Source organism: Panthera leo, chromosome B4, assembly GCF_018350215.1.
Source record: "Panthera leo isolate Ple1 chromosome B4, P.leo_Ple1_pat1.1, whole genome shotgun sequence".
Taxonomy (NCBI): Eukaryota; Metazoa; Chordata; class Mammalia; order Carnivora; family Felidae; genus Panthera; species Panthera leo.
The window spans coordinates 39,995,534-40,013,727 of record NC_056685.1 but is presented as its reverse complement, the minus strand read 5'-3'; the positions used below and the strand labels follow the sequence as shown (position 1 = coordinate 40,013,727).

The 18,194-nt window shown below is 46.0% G+C and overlaps 1 protein-coding gene across 3 annotated transcripts in view; it reads right to left on the bottom strand.

Annotated features, from left to right (window-relative positions):
* NTF3 (neurotrophin 3) overlaps positions 1–18,194 on the bottom strand; it is a 66,891-nt gene that overhangs the window by 41,098 nt on the left and 7,599 nt on the right. Inside the window, exon 1 of one of the 3 annotated variants that reach the window (XM_042945593.1) lies at positions 7,346–7,432. The exons of 1 other annotated variant lie outside the window; for it this stretch is intronic. The gene's annotated coding sequence lies outside the window, so the exon portion shown is untranslated. Of the gene's footprint in view, positions 1–7,345; positions 7,433–8,089; positions 8,263–18,194 lie in introns of those variants that run through there. One more of the 3 variants, XR_006204661.1, reaches the window with a different exon arrangement.

Genomic DNA, 18,194 nt, shown 5'->3' with positions numbered 1-18,194 from the left:
CAGTCGCAGGCTGTGTTCAAGAAGCTTGGCATAGCCTCCCAGAGCTGACAACGATCGAAGACAGATGTGTGCAGTCAGAGAGTAATGCGAATCATGAAAAGGAGTAGCAAGCTTACATGTGGAAAGAGACAGCAGTTGTGGGGGAGGGGGGCAGAGGAGAGAAGTGGGAGCTGTTTAAAAAAGCACTGGGTGACCCTGTGGGTGGGGCAGCTCTGCTGTGAAGATACTTCCACAGGAAGAGGGGCTGGACTCTCTGCAGGGGGCCAAGAGCTCCCATTTGCTCCACCTATTAGGCTCTAATTGAGAGTTCTGTTCTGGCCAGGAAGGGGCCCTAGGGAGCAGCCATCCACCTCCCAATCTCACCCATGGAGAAACCAAGGTCCAGAGAAGTTGAATGCCTAGTCTAAAGGCACACAGCCTAGTGGCAGGACTGGGACAAGAATTCAGGCAATCTTTTGCCACCTCCTCACCAATCTGGTGCTTCACTCCCTGAACTTTCCTCTTCTCTCAACCCTTTCCACACTTACCTCCACCTTCTGCTTTCCCAGACCCCCATCACGTCCTGCTGTTCCCTACCAGCTGGCCTCCCGCTGTGCGTTCTCTCTGTGGACCCTAGAAACTCCCAAATTGGTGGAAGAGGGAGACAGGAGTCATGTTGAAAATAAAAATGGTTGGATTGAGACAAGGAAGGCAAGACACCTTCCTCCTTAGCTCTCAACTATTGGTGAGACAGCCAGAGACTCTGCTCAAAGGTCTTACCCCACTTCATCGTAATCCTGAAAAGCACTGGCTGAATATTTGCACAGAGCCTACTCTTCACAGCATGAAAGTGTGGAGGAGTGTGAATCCTTAACATCCTTCCTTCCTCTTATGGGTTGAATTGTGTCCCCCCCAAAGATACATTAAAGTCCTAAATCCCCAACACCTCAGAAATACAACTGTATTTCGAAATAGGGTCTTTACAGAGGTAATCAATTTAAAATGGGGTCACTGGAGCGGGTCCTCATATAACTGGTACCCTTATAAAATTGGGAAATCTGGACACGGAGAGATCTGCACAGAGGGAAGACAAGGTGAAAACACACATGCGGAATACCCTGCAAAGATTAAGGATCTGAGTGATGCATTTACAAGCCAAGGGACACATCAAGCTACCAGAAGCTGAGGGAAAGGCATGGGACACTTCCTTCCCTAGCACCTCTAAATGGACCACGGCCCTGCCAGCACCTTGATTTTGGACTTCTGGCCTCTTGAACAGTAAGGCAATAAGTTCTTGGTTGTTTTAAGCCACCCAGGTTGTGATGTGTTGTTATGGCAACCCAAGAAAACCCATACAGTACTTCCCAGGTAGTCGTCTTCTCAGCTGCCTGCCCTACCCTAGGGCCTCACTCTGTTGTCCACAACAGATAATTTAGGTTGAGTTTTTGTCAAGGTGCCACAGAGCACAAGCTGAATCACGTATATGTCGTGGATCCATACAGCTCCCAGAACATGTCTAGGAAACTCAAACTGATGTCCCCAACCTTCCTCCCTCTACGCAGGCACTCCAGGAAGTCCTTGGTCAACAAGCCACTGCAGGTGGGCAGGCGAGAGGAGAGCTTCAGGACAGATGTCCCTGGTCTGTGGTCAGCTGGCAAAAAACCCCAAACTAGTGGGGGAGCCGGAAGAGGCATGAGGCTAGGCGAACGGGATAAGAAAATCTAACTACCCACACATCTGCTGGGAGAACAAATCCAGCTCGACACAGATCCAAGAGGTTTCTAAGTAATAGGGAGAGTGATTGTGCCATGCAGTGCAGAGTCAACTGGAAAAGCTGCCGGCCAGGTTCTGAAGTGGAACAAACTGATAAGGAGGGCGAGCCCAAGAGGGATGGGAAGGAGAAGCATGCACACGCAGCTGGATCGGGACGTGGGGAGAAGTCCACACTCTTTAAAATAGTAGGTGACCAGGGGGAGGGGAGAGAGAAGGAAAGAAAAACACTCAAAGGGAGGAGGGAGCTGGTAACAGGGACTGGAGAGGAAGTCACCAGCAAGTCACACACAGCCGTGCGAACACGCTCCTGACAGACTTTATGAATTAAGTCAAAACCATATGGACACAGATGTTGAGAATGACAGTCTGTTTATCCACCTTAAAACTTATTTAATAAATCGCCATTTATTAAGAGCTTCCTGTGTGCCAGGAATTGTCTGCAGCACTTTACAGGATTCAGCTGTTTCATCCTCACACAATCTGATGAGGTAGTTCGATTATTAGCCCCATTTTACAGGAGAGGAAATTGGGGATGGCAGGCGGGCAAGGTATCTTGCTCAGGTCACCCCACTAGTAAGTGATGGAGCTGGCCTGGCTCCTGCACCCCGCTTGGTGGTAGGTGGGGTGGGGACAGAAGACAAGAGGAGCAATCCAAAATTAGATTAAGACCACACATATGCCCGAAAGATCCAGCTAACGGAGCAAAGGGTAGGTGACAGTCTTTCCCATAATTCAAACTGTTCTTCACTAGTGCTGCTCCTGGGGGCAGGAGCCAGTGATGTAGGGACATGGGGCTTGGGTGAGGAGCCCCTCTGCTGCTCAGATCCCTCTAGGGGCTGATAAACCTTTTAAAAATCACCACTATTTAGGGGCATCTGGGTCGCTCAGTTAAGCATCTGACTAAGCGTCTGACTTCGGGCTCAGATCGTGATCTCACAGTTTGTGAGTTTGAGCCCCACATTGGGCTCTGCATGGAAAACTCAGAGCTGGGAGCGTGCTTCAGATTCTGTGTCTCCCTCTCTCTCTGTCCCTCCCCTGCTTGCAATCTCTTTCTCTCTCTCTCTCTCTCTCAAAAAAAATAAACATTAAAAAATTTTTTTTTTAATCACCACCATTTAAAAAAGTTATCATCTTGGGGCACCTGGGAGGCTTAGTTGGTTGAGTGTCCACTTTGGCTCAAGTCATGATCTTATGGTTTGTGGGTTCGAGTCCCATATCAGGCTCTCTGCTGTCAGCACAGAGTCTATGTCAGATCTTCTGTCCCCCTCTCTCTCTCTGCCCCTCCTCTGCTCATGCACTCTTTCTCTCTCAAAAATAAACAATAAAAAAATAATTTACAAAATTTAAAAATGTTAACATCTTTAAGCTGAGAAAGATAACTTCCAGAAATCTATTCTAAGAAAATAAACAGATATGTGTATAAAAATCTACATAAAAACATAAAAATATGGTTAACTGTGGCATAAAAACAGTGGCTAAAATGAAAATACACCACAGCAATGAAATGGTTCAGGTACAGTGCATGATGGACTATTATACAGGGAAAATCATCTTACAAAGGATACTTCAAGACATGGGGAAATACATACAATACGTAGAGGTGGAAAAATGCCACTTAAAAATAGTTTATAAGGTGTGAAGAGCTCCCTTACTAAGAAGAAGAAACATACACACAGAGATACATTAACATACACACACACACACACACACACACACACACACACACACACAGAGAGAGAAAGAACTGCAAGGGATATATACTAAAAATTGTCTTCCTCATTTATCCTAACATTTTCTTAATTCTCTGTAGTTCACATGCATTGGAACAGGTACTTATTTCACAATCAGAAGACAATGTTGTATGTTATAACTACTTCTGGGAGGGTCCCAAAGCTTTAGCTGTCATTTTTAGCTGTCTGTCTGATGAGACTTTCCACCGACCAGGTGCACCAAGGAATTCCAAGCAGCCTCAATCAACTCCATGGTACTTTTTTGGCCCTGATCTTAATTTAGAGAAAAAACAGAAATTCTGAATTAAGGAGACAATTGTTTTGTGTTTCTAATTAGATAAAAGAACTATAAATATGTTAACGATACCTGCTGATTTAATAGGGACTCAATGAAGGATCATGTTCAGGAGGTCAAGTGGGATGAGGGTGTCTATGTGGCGGGAGACTGTTGCTTACTGCATCTAGTAAATGATAGATGTGCTGTTTATTCAGCTACAATGAAAGGTGCTAGAGGGGGGGGAGAACAGAAGGGAAATTATCTATAAATAAACAAGAAGGCAGTGTGATGTAGTGGCTAGGAACACAGACTCTAGAATCAGAAGAGTGATTCTAAGCTTGGTGCCACTGCTTCTGAGCCATTTAACCTTAGGTGAGTTATGTGGTAATTTCAGAAATAGTTACTGAACAACTATCATCTGCCATGTCATATTCCAGGTCTTGGAGATAGAGCAGTGAAGCAAGGATACAAAAATGCCCTGTTCCACATGGAATTTACTTATAATTGGGGAAAAAAGATAATACATTAGGGAAAGCAAGGAAAATACATAGTTTCTCAGATGATCTTAAGAGCAATGAAGAGAAACCTGTCTAAGCCTCAGCAGCCTTGTCTACAAAATGGTGTGGGGATATTCAAATAGTTATTCCATTGAGTACTTGTGAGAATTCGTAAGATCACACATATGGCACTGAACACGATTCCCACTTTAATAAATATTAACAATTACCACTATTTTGAGATTAAAGGAGCCAAATTTACTCCTCTTGTCTGAGTAATGACACAGGGAATGATAAGAAATGGTTGCAACCATTCAGAAACTGCAGAAGCAAAGGGGATTCATCCCGAGCGATGGAGGAAACATTAAACCATCATCAAGTAATAAGGTCTTGAGTTTCTTAGTGACTGAAATAAAGAACAAAATTTTTCTCACTTGGGGTTTATCCAACCCCATAAGAAGTCAGAGGAATCCCTGATCACTTCTATCATCATTTAATACAGATAATATCTGCCCTTTGGTTTCTCCCACTTCAGGATTTAACAGAAGGCACACAACCCAGGGAACTTCACCTGCTCCCATGCTGGTCTGCCATCATTTCTTCCCCATGTCTATGGATGGCAGAGGCCAAGAGGAAAGGAGGTCTGTTGCTCCTTTAAGTCCACATGGCCATTTGGGAGTCATGAGATTGGTCGAACACTTCAGTGGAGTTCGCCCAAAGCCAGGTGGAGCCAGATTACAGACCACAGTACAGATTTCCATCCAGACTTTGGGAATGAGCTCCCAGAATACAGGGGTGCTTCTGATCCATGCCCCAACCACTCGGCCAATGGCCAGTGAAGAAGGAAAGAAATGGTGCCCTGGCTAGGCAGGAGGAAAAGCTTTCCAGAAGTCTATTTTATAAGCTTTGGATTCTAGCTTCCTGGAGAGGAGAAAAGTCATCAGAAGTTAGAAGGGGGCACAAAGAGATATGTGTGTTTGTATGTACATGTCCCAGCACATGCATGTGCAAGAATGTTTTAAGTAACTAAACGCACAGCTTAAACCAGATGGATTATCCTGCAGTTTCACAGACCAGTAGCTTATTTTGGGTGGACCTCAGAGGAGCTAAGTGATTTGTTTGCACTTGACATCAGAGAGGATACTTGTTGTTAGTGCTTTTCCTCTTCTCTGTGAAGTCAGGTTTGGCAGAGCTCTGGCTCTAACTCAGGACTCAGAAGTACTAGGATTTTCCCCGAGGCCCCACTGCTATACTTATGTCCTTCTTTTCCCGGGACTGGGGTGACAACATGCACCTAGTGTGGAACACAGAGAAACACTTCGGGAACACTGAACCTCAAGCACTACAACCTATAAAACAGAACCCTGTGAGCTGGTGCATTGTGTTAAACTAGGAACAGATGAAGACCCCAAGAGGAGTTTCCAGAAAGTTCAAAGAACGCTCTAAGGGGGGAAATAATGCAAACCAAAAACAGAAAAAGGGAAGGGAAGCCATAAGGGGATGCAATAGGCCCTTTCCCCCAAACCGCACTGCCCAAGAGAGGAGGAAGCTACCCTGAGACACAGCTTTTATTACTGCTTTGCATAAGCTCTCTCTTTCAGGCACATTGGTCAAACCCTAAACACTCCATGCTTTTCCCCGCCTCTGTGCCTCTGACTGTGCCATCCACATCTACTGCCCAGAAAATTCTCTTGCCTGATCCACAGGTCTCCTCAATCGCCTACCAAAAGTCTTTAGAGCTCTAACTGCCCTCCGTGTGCAAAATGCCCATTGCCTTAAGCCTTTCTCTTGAGTTTTATTTAGTCGAAGATGTCTTATTTCCCTAGATGTACTATATGTTCTTAGAGGTGGGGAACCACACATTTTTGTACTGCCCACAGCACAGGACACAATACCTTACCATATCAGGCACTCAGTAGCTCACTGCCGAATGAGTGGTTTTTTTAGAATCAGAATTTATGCCCATTAGGTCACTGAGTAGAGTTCATTTTTCAGAGGAGAGAAATGAAGCATACTGAACATTCTGACTTCTTTTCTTTCTCTTGTGCTCCTGATGGTGGCACACACGGCAATCGGGCATGGAAAGCAAGCTCTTTCCTGGGGGGACTTCCAGAACCCCACAAGAACAATGGCGTTGGGGTTCCGACTGTCCCTTCTTCCATCACAGCTTTCCTCCCCTCACCCTCCACTGCTCGTCCATCAGCAAATCCTGCCAGTCCTGCTCCCAAAACAGATCCCCAATCTTCTGGCTCCCTCACATCTCACTCATGACCACCCATGTCCAGGCCACCATTCTCTTTGACCCACGGTGCTGTCATCTGATGGTCTCATGGCCTCCCCAGCCTGCCCTCCAACAAGTAGGAGAGGAACCTTTTAAAAAGGTTAGCCAGATGACATTATTCCCTGCTCCAAACTCTCCCCCAGTGGCTTTCCACCATACTTGAAGGGGAAAAAACTCTGGCTTCCCGACACATTTGCTGGGGGCATGGGGACATCCTGGCTTCTCATTACACGCTTCAACTCATCACACAAATAAACTCTGTAAATGGCCCATGAGGTCCTACACAATCTAGCCGGCCTCTCTTGCTCTCTGTCCCAGCCACACAAACCCTTCCTGCTGTGTCTTGAACACAGCAATCCAAAATCCCCTCTCCCACTGTGTAACATCACTTTGTTTTATTGTCCATCCTGGCCCTGATCCCCATAGGAAAATGTCATTTTTTGAAGTATTTCTATGCTTGTTTGTCTCAGCATTTATGGATTGTCTCCATTGGAATGTAAGCTCTGTGAAGGCAGAGAGTTAATCTTTTCCATTCACTGATCTATCTACCACATCTGGAACAGTGCCTAGCATATAGCAGGTGCTCACTAAATATTTTTGGATGGAAAAATCTTTCAGGATACTGATGTAAGAATTATTGCCAACAGAGCTCTTCCAAATGTCAATATTAATGCCAAGAGAAATTCCTAGAGATCAGAAATTGAAAGCCATGATTTTATAGCCCTGGCCAATCAGCCTGCTTTTTAAAGTTATCTAGTTGAAATTTCTCATGGAAAAAAATAGAAGGCTTTTAAAAATGACCACAAACCTTCCCACAAAGATGTGTTCAGCAAAGATAGATCCTGCAGCGCTGAAAAGAGTCTTGCCAAATTCTGTTACCCATTGTCCTGCTGTAGGTTTGCCTTGGGTTCAGTTCAGTGTAACCAACATTTCTGGAACACTGGAATTAGTCCTGGTGAATATAAAGATGATTAGAATAAGGCTGTTACCAGCAAAACGCATACAGATACACAGGAGAGACAGACACATGAGCAACATATTTTCATGGGACATGTAGTAAGGCTGTAAATGGTAAGCCAGAGATCTGTTTTGGGCTTCAGGGAAGGTTTCCTGCATGAGCAGCTGTAACAGTCTGCCAGGCAAACAAAGGTGAAAGAAATCCTAAGCTCTGGGAAAAACATAAACAAAAGTATGGCTGTGAAAACCCTGTGGAGGCAGACAGAGTATGTCATGGAGGGACAAGCAGTCGTATTCCAGGAGCTTGGACTGTATTTGGTGTGTGATGGAGAAAGCCTTCTATTGCACCTTATTTATTTAAACATACAAGTGTTAGGTGGTTTGGGGTGTGTTGACACTTTTCTTCCATAATCACCAAAATTGTCCATCAACAAAAGTCCCGGCTAATGTGGGAAACAAAGAAAAGAGAGGCAAGACAATGGCTGAGACTTCTGAAGTTCACTCAAAAGTTAATCTAACAATTAGATCAAAGGCTACAGTAAAAGAATTTCACTAATGAAATTATATATTTCTTACAAAAAGGTATGTAGCTTTATTGAAAGGATGGACAAATGGAAGCCAGATAGACAACAACTGTAGTTCTGAACAGAGAGGATGCAGCGTAGGTGGGCAGCCCATGAGGTTGGGTGTCAGAGATATCTTGCTTCTTTCTGATCAAGGCTCCACTGGGCAAGCCGCTTTATTTCTCTTGAGTCTCAGTTTCTCCATCTGTAAAATGGGGGAAATTATGGCTGTCTTATCGAGTTGCTATGGGGACTGGGATTGTACCTAGCACAGTGGATACCTGGTGTCATATCCCCATATGCAAATAAATCCTGAACAAAATTATCACACTAAAAACCTTCCTCAGGGATCAGAAAATGGTTATCTAATTGTCTAGGGTTTAAGGATTTGAATCTTTGCCATTTTGGAGATCCTAAGCCCTTCATTGTTTAACCTTGTGTTCAACTTAGAAAATGCAGGGAATTAAAAGTAAAAGGCTCACATAATTGGGAACCTCATTATACAGGGAAGGTCTGCACATTTTGACTCTATGAGGAGAGTCCAGAGGATCTTCAGAGAGAAAAGCTAAGATCTGTGCTTGGGAAGGGAAACTGAGCAGCAGACTAGCAGCCTTTCATCTGGAAGGCAAGTCCCAAGCTCCTGGTGCTGCACAGCATGTGTGAGGCACAGGGGAGGACCCACCTATGAAACCACCCCCAGCCTTCCTAAACTACAAGCAGAATTCATTTCATGCTTGTCAATTCCTGGTTGAATTGCTACCCAAAGATAAAGACATGGTCTTTGGCATAACCAGAGGCTCAGCAAGAGTCTTGTAGGAACATGCCAACCAGTCCTTTTCTGAACAGGATGCTCCATTGTGGTCTGCTTCTTTGTCACCTGTATCAGTCTGCATTTTGTGAACTGCTTCTCTCCTCCCTGGTGCAGAGTCTCCTAAGGAGGGGCTCTGCCCTGTAATTCAGCACAGGCACTGTGTGTATAGCCCAAAAGAGACTGGCTTCTTCAGACTGTCCCTGTCTCCACTCACTTAAGAATCCTCATGTGCCTCACTGCTGTTTTCAGTTTGGACGTGATTTATTGATCATTTTAATGGATAATATGGGGAGTAAACGCTCAGTCCACAGGCCTGCACTCTGAGAACAGTTGCACCTCTGTTGAAAGGCTGGGCTCCTGAAGTTATTTATGCATATATATTAAGCATTCAGAGAACTTTGAGGGGAATCCCTTTCAAGATGGCAGACTGAGTACCCACTGCAATTCTCCTCTTACATCAAATCCACGTATAGAACAGAAAATACATTAAAATAAATTTCTACCTGCCTGGGCTTGAAAACAAGCAGGGAGACTTGGCAAGAAACTGTAAGGAATCCCTTTCAAAGAAGGTAAACATTCAGGAAGCCACAGACAACTTGAGAAGTTGACACCAAGCACAGAAGCCACATGCAAGGAATATTGTAGAATCTGCCACAGAAGATAAAGTGGCAATAAGAATAAATGACCCCCTTTCTGAGGAAAGCCAGCACCATGAAAAGAAAACAGCAAACTAGTACTGGGAAAACTCAAACCCAAGGAAGGAGTTAAAAGACGAATCAAAAAACTGAGCAAGAGGCATAATTCTTTGCAATACCATTTTTCTATTTTATGTATATAAAATAAATCAACAAAATGAATTACGGGCAAAACAAAATGCAATCAGAAAGGGACTGTGGATATTTCATAATCTCGAAACTATAAGGTGCTGCATCCACAAAATGAGACTAGGATGTTTCAAGGAGATTTTCACAATGAGAAGATAACTGAAAGGGCAGGGCCACTGCAGGAGGGAAGGTCATCCATGAGCTCTGCAACCAGACCCACACTGGTGCTGTTAAGAAACTTGTATTTTGCAGATACAGATGTGTCCTTGTGGAGGGAGTAGAACACCAGCAAGCAGCTGTACACAAATTGGGTGACTGGCCTCACAGAAGGAGTGGGCAACCTGTACTGAAATAAACTCAAAATTCCTAGATGACATTCTGACTGCCTGGGGCATGTCCATTCTCAACTTTGTTTCTCCAGCAGCCCTTTCACAAATGGCGGTACCCTGAGCTTAGACCCTCAGATGACATCATCAGAAAGAGGTAAAGGAGGATTCTTTCAAGCCACAGCTGGAACATTTCTTCCATTTCTTATGGTGCCATCTAAAGGCTACCTCCCAAAGTCCCAAGGCTGCACAAACACCCCGGTGCTGCAGGTTCTTGCTCAGGAACATTGCCTGACTTGGAGGACAGCCATCTTTCAGACAGAACAATGTCCTATTAGCATAAGAATATACCTGTTTAAATCATAACAAATATTTGTAAAGTAATTTACAGCTTGCAAAACACTTTCCTGGGCATTATCTCATCTGAAATTCCGCATTAATTACGTTAAGTGGGGAGGGTGTATTATCCCAGTTTACAAAAGAGGAGACTAAGACTCCAAGAGGTGGTGACTATTAGTGATTGACAGAAGTGGAAATAGAACTGGGTCCTGTTGCTTAAATGTTAGTTCTCAATATAGTTCGCAGTAATGAGGTTTACATTCCTTCACCATTCGCTCTAAGGCAGAAATAGCCTGAGGAGCATTTTCTCCTGAAACTCCTGTGCATAATCCTATGGGGAGGGGGAGATTGGAGGACCACTCTTTGTTCTTACTGTCAAATGTACTTAATATTCCTCAATACTAGTGTCAACTTTCTACTTAGTTCATGGTCCATTATGAACACGATCTAGATTGAATTTGGGAAAACAATATAAATTGCCCAGAGTCCAGAAATAAATGCCTCAGCTCATCAATCTCCTCTCTCCTTTGAAACATTACTGTCCCTTGATTAAAAAAACAAAACAAAACACTGTTGAAGGTGATTGCTGTGCATATTTGGGGTGGGGGGATGGTGGCAGCTGCACCTTGCCAAGAATGACTTCAGTTCCACACACAAGATACACAGAGAGAGAGGGCCCTGGGCTCTCTGCCTCCACTGCTCTTTGCAGGGCCTGTGTCTGGCTGTGACAGTGCAGTCCTTTAGCAGTGCCCTGTGCAGGCTGAGGCCTGTCCCCACCTCACTGCCCACTGCCGCAGATCAGGGTCACACCATTGTCTGACCTCCTTCCTTGAACCACCTTCCCAGTCTTCACATCTGGATAGCGTGGCTCACTCCACCTCATTATAGTTCCTAAACCACCCTCAGGCTACTCTGCTGTCGGGGAATCCCAAGTCCAAAATGCTTCCAGAAGCACACACTTAGCAATGGATGTTAGATGTCCAGCCCCAGCATGTCTGACAGCATACACGGTAATATCTTTTTGTAAATGAGAAACCCAGAGATTGCAATGATTCCAGATGGTCCACTTTACAATTCAGGAATATGTGGTTGGAAACGTAACTTTTTCGGACCTTATTAATTTTTTCAAACCTTGATTTTTAGCTTCCTTCTCTGACCCTCTGCAACCTGGCCCTCCTGCAAGCCCTGGCTTCCTAACAAGAAAATGTCAAGGGAGAGAACAACTATGTTCTTGGACACAGAAGCCATTGGTTAAAGCAGGGCCTCAGGCTGAGCCTCTTGGAAGCCTCATCCCAAGACTGGCACTTGGGCTGGATCCCACAGAGTGAGAGGGAAGAGAAGTGCTTACTTTCCCAATGAGCCATCGAGCAGAAATCAGCAGCCCCGATCCACAGCTAAGCCTAGAGGAGGGCCTCTGAGTGGCATGCATATTCCCAGGGAGAATCAGTGCAGGAAATCGGATCATTCAGAGACCACAAACCATTTTGCATCCTAAACGCACTGTGGAAAACTGGTATAATACCTGCTCCTGAGGGCTGTTGGGGGAAACTAATGAGATGACATATACCAAAGTGCCTGTACAGCATTACTGTCCTGGGAATGTTGGCCTTTCTTTCTCCTGCTCTGCACCATTCACCCTCAAAAACCCCTCCAGTGGATGGGGCATGGTGGTGCACTTCAGAATGTGCTGATTACCTGCGATCTGTCTCCTGATTGCCAGTTTCTGGGGCAAATGTTGGATAGGTAGGGAGTAGGAGAGCTCAGCCCAAACTCATTAAACATCCTGAACTAGGTGAGAAGTCCACACAAGCACACTAAGGGTGAGGATGGGCACAGATGGGGCAGAGTGGGCTGGTTCTGTGAGCCAGGAGTTCTCAATCTTGGCTGCATGTTGGAATCCCCTGGCAAGCATTAAAAAATACAGATGCCTCTGTCTCAACTCTAGACATTCAACTTCAACTGGCCTGAATGTCATCCAGAACAACAACAGAGCCAAAGGGAAAGGATGTGCAAAGTGAGATGAGCACAGCGAGAATGTGGGCCTGTCTCTGTTGAACAAAGCCCTTTGAGATGACACCTGAGGTTCACTTGGGCTCCCTTTGGCTTGACCAAGGGGAGTTCTTGAATTCCCACACCCCAAGCTGCTGGACAGTATGCCCAGTGTCTGTCTGGGTCACTGTCACACACACTCTCCTAATAATAAGCTGGACAATGTGACCTTGCAAGTGACTCTCTGTACAGATCCAGTGCTGAGGAAAGTTGCAAAAACCTCTTGAAAGAGGTTCTGTGGAATTTGGTATTTTTAGGAGACTTTGAAACACACACACACACACACACACACACACACACACACCCATAATAATCATGTATAGGTGGATCTGATGTTCAGGACCCAGGAACCTTGGCATCTGTTCACACTCTACCTTACACCTGTAAAAAGGTCTGCAACACAAGCAGCCCCCTCTGGAGCAAGTCACTATCACAGTTTCAGATTTTCTGGGGGTGCAACTCCAAAAGCCACCTTCTTTTTTGATTTAAATGGAATCCAATTAAGATGGAAATGCATAGAGAAAGAAATGCTGCCAAGCACCCTCAACTCTGAACGTTATGATCTCTTGCTTTAGTTCCTATTTCCCCACAGTCAGAGCCATGCCCATCAGTGCACTGCCCCCCATCTTCCCAGGCTGGGATCATCTCCTCCAGCCAGCATAGTCAGAGTCGCCAGGGACCAAATCAGGCTATGGCTCCTCCTCTGCATTCCATTCATTTGTTCGCTCACTCATTCATCCTTCCATCAATCCAACCAACAGTCAGGCTTTCATTGAACAGCTATATCGTAAGAGCCATCCTCCACATTGCAGCCAGAGTGATCCTTTTTTGAAGCAAAAGCCTGACTGTGCCCTCTCCAGGGCTGACTCCAAGTCTTCAGTAGTGCCCCATCACTCTTGGGGTAAAGAGTGAGCCCCTGTGGGCTCCTGCCTATTCCACACCTCTTCTACACATCATCCCACGCTGGTCTGTGCACCACCTACCCTAGCTTCTCTGCAGCCTTTTCCCACCTGCTTCCTCACCTGGAACTCTCTTACCCCTCATCTCCTCCTGCTTTCACAGATGCTTACAAATCACATCACAAGCCATCAGAGAGTCCCCCCACTAGTTGTCTGGCTCAAACTGATGATCTCCCTCCATACTGGCTGCTCTTGGAGGAATTTTCCTTTATATCTCTATTGTAGCCCTTGCTCACTATTTGTCTTTGGACAAGAGTCTCAGACATCCTTGTGCCTCCAGGAAAACACATGGAAAACAACCAGGATCTTTCTCCAAACCCCGAACATTTTTTTCCCTTTTTAGTAAAAAATTGGACCTTCTCGAATGGCCCTATCCTTAACTGTGCCTCTGACAAGTGGTCCCCCAAAAGACTCAGGACTTGCAGCAGACAGACGGTAACTTTATACAGCAGCCCCAAAAGGAGATGTAAATACCGAAGGGTGTGCTGGGAAGACATGTTCCCTATTCATACAAGAGCCAAAAAGTAAAAGGGAAATATCAGAGGATTAGAGTGACAAGCTGAGGTATCTCTGCCAGTAACCCAACCACATTCAGCTTGATTTCCTAGACTTGCTAATAGACCACAATCTAAAATATCTTTCTCTTATTCCCCTTACACACACACACACACACACACACCACAACACAAGAACATGAAATGAACTGAAGGTTTCCTTGGTGATTGTTTACATGCTAAGAAAAGAGGGAAGAAGAGTATGAGGGTGAGTGATGAAAACAACTTTTTCCCACTTTAATCCACAACCATCAAAAAGTCACAGATACTTAAAACAAAAAACAAACACATGGCTCCTTTATAAAAGCAAAGGTAGGCTGAATTCTAGTGTGAGGGAATCCCACACTCGAGCTATGACCAGTGCTAGGGTACCCACACAGTTTCCTTTGGGGGAGAGATCTTTGACTCAAGAAGATAGATTTTCAGAAGGAAGGTCCAGGACAGAGATGGAGGGGAGGAATGTGGCAGACGCCTCATGAAGCCATTCACCTCTTCACATTTGTGTTTGTGTAGGACCCAAGATTCTTCCGGGAACTTCTCTCTCTCCCACTGTGTGTGGGGCTATCAGGACAGGCAGGGACACATCTGGAGGTGCCCCTCCCTGCATGGGATCCAAGTGGGACTGTGGCATTGCTGCTTCCTGACAGTCTGGACAGCAGGGGCCACCTCTCAAAGTCATGCAAGCATGGCATGTAATGTAGAGTCAGGGACAGGGTGGCCCTCAGACAGCAAGACTGGAAGCCCCAGGTCACAGCCCCTAGATCCCAGAACTCCCAGTTCAGAGCCAGGACACTAGGCACCTCCCTCAGGAGACTCTCATTGAACCCTGGAGTTGCTAACAGCAGAGCTGGTCATGCTGGTCCACATGTCTTTCCAATCACCCAGCCTACAAGGACTCCTCCTTCCTCCAAACTCTCAAAGTCTCCGTGGCCCCTGCCACTAATGTGCCACTTCTCACACACACCCTGCACCCCTGCCCCCACCCATCTAATTCTCTGCAGTCTGTCCCAGACTCCCAAACAGACTGCAAGGCTCCTGAAGACGGGGCCCTGCCTTTCACCTCGTGGTGTTCCATCTGGTTCTTGCCTAGCATGGTGGCTAAGAAGAACCAGGTAAGGCAGGAGGCCCCCCAGAAAACAACACTTTTGTTAAGCAGGTAAGAAAAACATGGAACAGATGTGTTATGTTTTTTCTTAAAGGTCCCTCATAAATTCCCAAGAAATTACTAAATAAGGATTCACTGTCTATTCTCTTTCTCCTGGTATCTGGACCAATTAAAAACAGGATAGGAAAAAAAATGCTGAGGAGCTCCCTGAGCAGGAGGGACTTGGAGGACAGAAGTGGACAGTAGATGGCAGTCTGTCCCTGTGGTCACAGAGACAATAACTAAGCACTGAGGCTACAGGGAGAAACAGAGAGCTAGGTTCAAGCAGATGCACCTCCCCTCTCCCCTGTCTGTGCAGACTGAAGCCAGGAGCTGGGAAATTTCTGGAAAGCACACCTGTGAGCACACACACTTAAACATCTACCAAGCCCCAACACCTGTAGAACATGCACCTGCCCCAAACTCTCCCCACAAAGAACCCCGGGCACGCATCCGAATGGGCTCTGAGCACCCACTGCCAGAGCCATGGCCTGGCATTGGGAACTCGGGGACAAGAAAACCACTGACCTACAGGAGGGAAGGCTGTGCCTGACCAAGAAGATTCCCGATCATCATTCAGGCTAAAAAACAGCACTCCAGTCAGGAGCCCTGCACTTGATCGCCCATCTTCACACTGCTCCTCCCTGGAGCACAAGGATGTAAGCCCTCCGTCTCCCTCACCAGCTCTGTATCCTCAAGGTCAGAGGTGTGGCATTCACCGCATCTTCTCCAACATCTGGCACAGGGCCTGCTCCTCAGCAGCCATCAACACGATGTTTATTGAATAACCTTTCTACATGTACTTTCCAAGTGTCGAGAGATGGACTGTCCTAATTCGTGGGCAATGACAGCCGACTCGTCTGTGACCAAGAGCACAAATTTGCAGAAGAGCTTGGCAGACTAAGACATGAGGGGAGTCTCTAAGGAGAGCAGAAACAGCCTTTCTCAGTGAGCAGGCAGGGAGCACCATGACTCCAGTCTTGGGACAGGCCAAAAGGAGACACAGAGAACACAGCTCGGGACCCTCGGCGAGGTACATCGCCTCTCTAAGCTGGCCCCTTAGCGCTGCAGCCTGGACTCACGGATGACCTCTCTTGCATTCATTCACCAACACATTTCTGTAGCAGACAGGGCTCAGGTGTTGGGGGACACAAAGATGAAAAGACCAGACCCTTTCTTCCCAGAGCTCACATTCTAGTGAAAGGTAAGAATGCATATAAAACGCAGCCTGCTAAGTGCTATAACACAGGGAGGCTGGGGAGGGAGCCACGGGGTCTCAGGAGAATACAAGGAGGCTTCCCAGAGAAGGCAAAGATGTGAGGGATGACTTCCATAGCCCTGGTGAAGAAGGAGGGGAGGGCATTCTAAAGACAGAATATATCCTCCAGGGCCGTCTCAAATTCAAGTAGAGAGTATACGTCTGCCACTTGTGACATTTAAGCCACATCCCCTTAGGCATCCATCCATCCAGGTTCTTCTACTAATCCCCATTCCCACCACAGAGGATGAAGTAGGAAAGGCTTCAGGGATCACTAAAGCTAGTAGTCCTCAACTCTCTCACTTAACACATGAAGAAAGTGAAACCTGGTGTGACTCGGGACCCCCTAAAATTGCACAGTTTCTGCTGGAGTAAGAGGGTGGAGTCTGGCCTTCTTGCACATAGCTCAGGATCCTTCTGATTTAGCTTACTGAATTCTGCTACCCACAAACTACTTTATCCCATATAAACCTTTCCCTATGCTCCCAACTTCCAATCCAAGATCTGCCACAAATCTGGCAAGCTTGCTTCTTCAGCACTTTATAAACATACACTCATCCATATGTTCAATAACTTATCTGGCATCACATAACTTAATTTCCTCCTCCACCCCCTCCACGTTTCTGCACATAAGTCCTCCAGGCCAGCAGGGATACCTGGAAATCCCAGGCATGGGCCACAGTGAGGCTTAGGGAGCAGCAGAATCACAATATGTGAACTGTCACAACTGGCAGGGTCCTTTGACCTTCTACGGAATCCAATTCACTCTCTTTCCAGAAAAGAAAACAGAGGCCCAAGGAAGGAGAGTGATTTTGCTCAAGGTCACGAAGCTACTTTGTGTTCTTCTCCAGGAGATATGGGGCAAGCTGTTTCAGGCAGAAGCTAGGTGTCAGGAGAGCCAGGCTCCTTCCCAATTGTGGGGCACACTTGTTGGCAATCAGGTGATTCCCAGAGCTGCATTTTCCCGTGGAACCCAGTGGAAGCAAGGGACATGCCCTATGAACAGTCAGGAACAGGTCTGCTAGATACAGTGTGGAAAGAATCCCAGACTACACATTTGAAATACATTCCCTCAGGTGTAATTTAGAGCCAGAGGGGGAGGATGTTTTTTTAATTCTAGGGTCTGAGACCTAGAAAGAGAGGGAGAGGAGGCAGTAAATTGCAAGGACCTGGCTGTCATAAATAAATAAAAATAAAAGGGCTATGTCCTCTTACATAGAAGAAAAGCATCACCCTACATATGAAAAGCTGTTTAAAATAAAGTAGACACATATTTTTGAGCAACTACAATCTCACAGGCATCAAATTAGTGTTCTACACTTATTTGCATATTGCAAATACCTTCAGCAATAGAACAAAGTCATTCGCATTAATTGCCTTGAATGTACTGATAGTGGTGGTGGGGAAATCAGCAAAGGGAGAGGAAGAATAAGAGCCTGCAGTCACATCCTTCAGAGATAGCAACATGCACCCCAAGCACCCCTCTGGTTTACCTACTTCTGGTACTTCCCAGAGAAGGGCATGTGGCAGGCAAGTGCCAGGGCTGGGGATCTACAACTGCATTGCTGTGCATCAAATACAGTCTGGGGATCCCAGTCCTTAGCAGCAACCTCTGCCCCCAACCTTTCAGCAAGAAATTGACATCCACTTTGGCCCTGGTTTAAGTGGAGGGAGTTCTTGAGCCTATCAGGGAAAGCCATTTTCCAAATTCTGAAGAGCCCTCATGTTCTCCATTCTCCCTCTTTTACTTTGATTGCGTGCAACCCTCATCGCAGGACTCAAGAATGCTGGGACCTACCACCTCTCGTGGGCGTGTGGATCAAAACCAGATGTCCAGATCCAATCTTACAGAGTTTACAAGGAGGCAATTGTG